Consider the following 6,344-nt stretch of genomic DNA (forward strand, 5'->3'; position numbering starts at 1 on the left):
AGGACTCAGCTGCTTGGATTGAGTTGGGCAGGTCATTCCACCAGGAGGGAACATTTCATTTAAAAGTCGGTGAAAGTGATTTTGTGCCTCTTTGGGATGGCACAACAAAGTGACGTTCACTTGCAGAATGCAAGCGTCTAGAGGGCACATAAATCTGAAGCAATGAATTTAGGTAAAGGGGCGCAGAGCCAGTGGTGGTTTTGTAGGCAAACATTAATGCCTTGAATTTTATGCGAGCAGCTATTGGTAGCCAGTGCAAATTGATAAACAGAGGTGTGACGTGCATGATTTTCAGCTCGTTAAAAATTAATCTTGCTGCTGCGTTCTGGATTAATTGTAAAGGTTTGATAGAACTGGCTTCAACAACTGAGAGCAAGGCCGTCTCGGTTGAATGTTCACTTCTGAAACTAGACTGGTTGCTGTCGAGGAGGTTGTTCTGTGTGAGAAAGGCAGAGACTTGGTTGAACACAGCTCGTTCAAGTGTTTTTGCAGTGAAAGAAGGGAAATCGGTCTGTAGTTCTCTAAAAGGGATGGGTTAAGGGTGGGTTTCTTAAGTAGTGGGGTTATACGAGCCTGTCTAAATGCTGAGGGAAAAACACCAGTGTGAAGGGATGTGTTAATGATGTGAGTGAGTGCAGGTACAAGTGCAGGGGAAATGGCTTGAAGGAGATAAGATGGAATAGGATCAAGCAGACAAGTAGGATGATTAGAAAGGATGAGTTTGGAGATTTCTGCCTCAGAGAGTGAAGAGAAGAATGTGAACGAGTGTATGTTTGCTGGTTAAGATGTGCTTGACAGATTGTGGTGTGGAAAATTGTGCACTGATGGTTTTAATTTTATTAATGAAGAACGTGGCAAAGTCGTCAGCTGTTAAGAGTTGATGAAGGAGGGGGAGGAGGAAAATGTTTTAAAGAGCATGCGAGAGTTAGACGAATTGTTCATTTTGTTATGATAGTATGTCCTTTTAGCAGTGGAGACATTAGCAGAGAAGGAAGAGAGGAGTGACTGATACACATTAAGGTCAGTAGTATTTTTTGATTTGCGCCACACCTTTTCAGCAGCCCTGAGCTTAGAACGATGCTCGAACAACTACAAAATGGATTTTAAAAGGGTGGGTAATAGTGACTGAAAGTGATTCAAAGGAGCTGCTTCCCAGAGAAGGTAAAGTAATACATTTGCAATCATTAGAGATAAGCAAACCAGTACCTCAACCTCTTCCAGTTAGACGGGGAGTGTGGGAAAATGATAAATTATTGGAGAGTGCTGCAGGAGTAGCAGTGTCCTCTGGTTTGATCCACGTCTCTAGCTGTGTCTCATTTAGAAGGCTACGCCCTCCGGAGGTCGCATCCTCTGTAGGATGCATATACGAAGTGTCCTCAACTTAGAATTAAACGAGAAGGCCTTCCTAGGACAGGCGGAAAAGGTAACAGGAAGTATCACGTTGCTATGCCAACACATTTAGAGCATCGTTGAGCTCTCACACTACTTTTAAATTATTTCAAAATTTGGAAAGTAATTTGAAAAATGCTTTTACTTGTTTTATGTTGTTAAATGTTTGAGGAGCTGCAGTGTATGTACAGCAGACATCTGTTAGAGAAAAAAAAAGGAGGAGGATATTAAAAACAAAGTTTATCCGTTTTTACCGAGGCGATTTAAGGTAAGTTAAGTTGTAAACACCACATCTGCGCTTGTGTGTACATCTGCCTGCGCCAGCATTTTTCAAATGAACAAGGTTGTTCACGGCGACGCAAAGAATTGTGGGTTATCTGTAGCAGCGAAGGATACACCTCATGCATCCTCCGAATTCATGTGAAAGAAGGTCGCATTCGAAGGTCACATTCAGAGTGTCCTACTTGTTTTTCTGAAATGAGACAGCCTCGATGACGTATGCAGCCTTCGAATGCAACCTCCGGAGGGCGCAGCCTTCTAAATGAGACACAGCTTCTGTCAGGGCCATGAGGTTTAGTCTTGAATGGCTAGTAATAGATGTAATGAAATCTGCTTTGTTTACGGCAGACTGACAATTCTAGAGACCAATAGAAAAAGAAAGTAGTGTATTAGCAGACCTAGGCAGTGCACAGGTTGTTAGGATTGCGCTGCCTATAGTGTGTGATGCGTGGTTTGCGAGTGGTAGTAATAGTAGGGATATGGAAACACATAGTAAGAGTTGGTCATAAAAACTGAATCAGAAGTGAAAAAAGGTGTAAAAAAAGAGGTTGAGTCAAAAGCGATACTTATGTCCCTTGTCTGTGTTCCTGCACTGTGGAGTCACACGGCAGAGTCGATGGCCTTTACACTCTTCGGTCTTCACACGAGGAGGCCTTCACACGAGGGCTGCCGCGACCGCTGCCGTGGTGTACTAACCTTTTTTATACCCGTTTGACAAAACGGAAATTGAATTCAGCTGAACACACTTTACTATTTATCACAACAAAGGGCTAAGCAAGCGCACGGCACTGACAAGGTATGCGATACAGTACGAGACCAAACGCAACTTCAGCATGTCTCAACACAGTAAACAAAACAAGCGTTTCCTAGCAACGACAACTGCGCTAAACACTAATGAGACAAGAAATAAATACACTTACGGTCTGCTTTTATCTACCGCTGATTGACTGCTTCTCTCAAAGAGTATTTCTTTACACTGTCTTTTGCTAGCACTTAAACACACTTTACTGTTTATCACAACAAAGGGCTAAGCAAGCGCACGGCACTGACAAGGTATGCGATACAGTACGAGACCAAACGCAATCAAACAACCATTTACACATGCTTAAGACATTTGGTTTGTAAAATGATGACTCATTAGATAATGTTTTCTTACTAAAATCAGATGATTTCTTATTAATTAAACAGAATGTGTGGGAATACTAGGGAATACCAATATCCAATTTTTCTCCATTTCTGTCACCAGTGGAGTTTTAATTCCTTGCCACTATTGCCTTAGGCTTGCTTAGTTGGGGACACTTAATTTCTGGCAATATTTTCGACTTGATTGCACAGATACTATTTGATCTGAACTGAGCTGGATGATGACATCACCGAATCAATGATTAACTGACTTTAACTGAAACATTGAGTGTTTGTCCTCTTGCATTATCGACACACTATTTTCCTGTTAATACTGTAAAGCTGCTTTGACACAATCTGTATTGTATAAAACGCTATATAAATAAAGGTGACTTGACTTGACTTGACAATAGAGTGGTGCAGTGGCCAGGGGCGGACTTAGTGATTCGGGGGCCCTAAGCACATTCCAAGTATGGAGCCCCAACACACCAATTATGTGCTCTTTTACATATTTTGCTGTCTTTTTCTCTACTAAGTTAAATTAGTGTGAAGTCAAATTAGTCTAAAACTTTGTTACCCTATTTTTCTGGATCACCAAAAATAAAATAAAAATCATGCTTGCACTTGTCCATTTAATGGTAGTAAATTGTGACCTTCTTTAGTCTTTTTACAAAAAGGATTCAAACATGTCATAAAATGATCCCATGCGACTGTATTCCAAGTGTTCTGAAGGCATATACAGTAGGTTTTGCTGAGAAACAAATCGAAAATGAAATCTATTATTAGGCGAAAATATTTGGTTGTTGAACTTGTGTACATTTATGCGGGTGCATGGCAGTTCACGTCGACACATGCAGAAAAAGCACACAAGCAAATAATTTTAAGAAATCAAGAATAATTAAATTATGACGAATTATGACAAAACACAAGGCTTATAACCTTAAAAGTATGTGTATAATTACTTATCTGAGGTGAAGACTGTTGTGAGACAAACTGTTGTCAGGTGAACAAATAATGTATAGTAAGTTAAGGGCTACCTAACTCAGTTATTCTTTTCTTTGTGTTAAATAATTAATTATTTCATTTACTACCAATTTATTAATTTATTTTAAAACTAAACATATAATCATTTTATTATTTGTAATCATTATGTTATTTATAATGAATTCTTTGGCATTTACCAGCAGGCCTGATTCCAGAATCAAAACAATGAGGATGCTTCTGAAATTACTAGTGAGGGTGCTCTAGCCCTAATGCACATCTAGTTTGACTTATATTTTTGTCCCACCTATTGCAATTTAGAGAGTGAATGCATTTATATACAGATATCATTCCCGAAACTTTGCAGCGTGTACGTGGCCGTTGGTCCTCTTGGCAGCATGAAAAACAAGGCTTTTGTTCAAATTCTGAATGAATTATATATAGCAGGGGTCTTCAATGCTTTTCAGGGCAAGGACCCATTAGGCGATAGAGACATGGAGCAGGGATCCCCTGATACAAAATGTGTCAAGCAGAGCTACATATTAAGCATATAGCCTTCAATATTAATATAAACTAACCATATTATGATTAAGAATAAATTATATTATGTTACATGTATATTATTTTAAGACTATGCACATCATTGTTGTTGCACGTGCATCACTGCCTGTATATTATTTGTTATAATGCATCATAACAAACAACATATTGAGATAAAAATCACAATTAATTAGTTGTTTGCAGTTGCTGTCAATTATTTTAATGGATTTGCAGAGTCATACATTTTAATTTTACTAGTTAGATGGACATTTACAGTTACCTGAACTTTAGCTACAAGTTTATTGAAAATTCACATTTTAATTTTACTGTGAGATGGACAATTAAAGGGATAGTTCACCCAAAAAAAAAAAAGTATTTTATTAATTACTGATCCTCATGTTATTCCAAACCTGTAAGACCTTCGTTCATCTTTGGAACACAAATTAAGATATTTTTGGTGAAATCCGAGAGCTTCTGCATAGACAGCAATGCAACTGAAACGTTCCCAGGCCCAGAAACGTAAGGACATCATTAAAATTGCCCATGTGACATCAGTGGTTCAACATGAGGGTGAGTAATTAATGACAGAATTTAATTTTTGGGTGAACTATCCCTTTAAGAATCAAATCACTGAGTGAGGGTTTTCTAATAAAGTGCAGATGTAATGTGTAAGCAAGGGCTCCGCCATGACAAGAATAGCAACGTGCAGTGTTGTAAATGTACAGACATTTACAATTATTTACAAGGCATTACTTTTACAAAAAAAATCGGAATGGAATTGAAAATATATATTGATATGAATATTTTTCTAGTAATTTATTAGTGTGCATTTACAATGTACATATCTGTTTTGACATGCCATATTTTTGTCCCGTGCTAGTATCATAATGTCAATTGCAGATTCAGAGTGAATCACGCATTTATATGTAGATGTCACTTTGTCACGTGTAATCGGCCGTTGGTTCTCTTAGCAGCATGAAAAACAACGGTGTGTCCAAAATCGTGTACTGAGTAGGTATGTACTACATTTGAATTTGAATTTACTTCACAACCATTAAAAAAGTATGTTCTATATAGTATGAATATGGGTAGTATGAATGAAATTCGGATATACTACATCCGCCATATTGTTCTGTCACATGACCTACCAGCGTCAGTTGCGTCGCTTCACTGCCATTCATAAATCCTCTCCCATGGCCTCATGGGATACTAAAGTGTCCATCGAATGTGCACTTCAGAATCCGGGTGTAAGAAATAGGTCATCCGGGTACATTTTGCTGTTTTTTTGAATACTATGAATTCGGACATACTACTCGCCGCAGATATTGTTTTTCACCTACATAGTAGGGAAGTATGTGATTTCGTAAAAAGTGCAATACTTTTATTTAACGGATTATAGCTATATAGCCTCAAAAGTGCAAAAGACTGCTCATTTTACAATCACTAAAAAGCTGTCACTTGTTTCAGTTCGCGATTTCACAATGTTCCATTAAAATCAATAAAGTTACCTACACAGCAAAATGAATCTCTAACTTGCGTCGGGTTGTTGTTTGTTAATGAGAGAGGATTCGGGAGAGTGAGCATAATTCAACACTGAATAAAAACTCTGGCGTTTTGAGCAAACATGTCTGTGATTGGCTACATTTCTCACCGATGCAAAAACAAGCTGTAAACAGGAACATTTCACGTTCTCCAGAGCTCAAACTCAAAAACGGAATGGAGCGTTTGCTAAATCTGTTTCGCCAATAATATTATACCATTGTAGTATCAACTGAGGGCGCTCTTGCTTTTGTTTCAGGGTGCTTATATTCAGGGGTGGACTTAATGATTTGGGGGCACTATGCAAATTTCTGGTATAGGGCCCCAACACAATAACGTCTCGGTTACGTATGGTAACCCTCGTTCCCTTTCAGTCGGTCACTCTCGACGTCACGTCGGATGACCGACGAATTGGGATCCCTACAAAGGGCCACAGGTACTGCCCCTTCCAGTGTCCTGTGGAAGCCACCTGCGCCCCTACTTTTTGGCATAGG

The sequence above is a fragment of the Sinocyclocheilus anshuiensis genome, unplaced genomic scaffold (genome assembly GCF_001515605.1).
Source record: "Sinocyclocheilus anshuiensis isolate Anshui unplaced genomic scaffold, SAMN03320099.WGS_v1.1 scaffold1755, whole genome shotgun sequence".
Lineage (NCBI taxonomy): Eukaryota > Metazoa > Chordata > Actinopteri > Cypriniformes > Cyprinidae > Sinocyclocheilus > Sinocyclocheilus anshuiensis.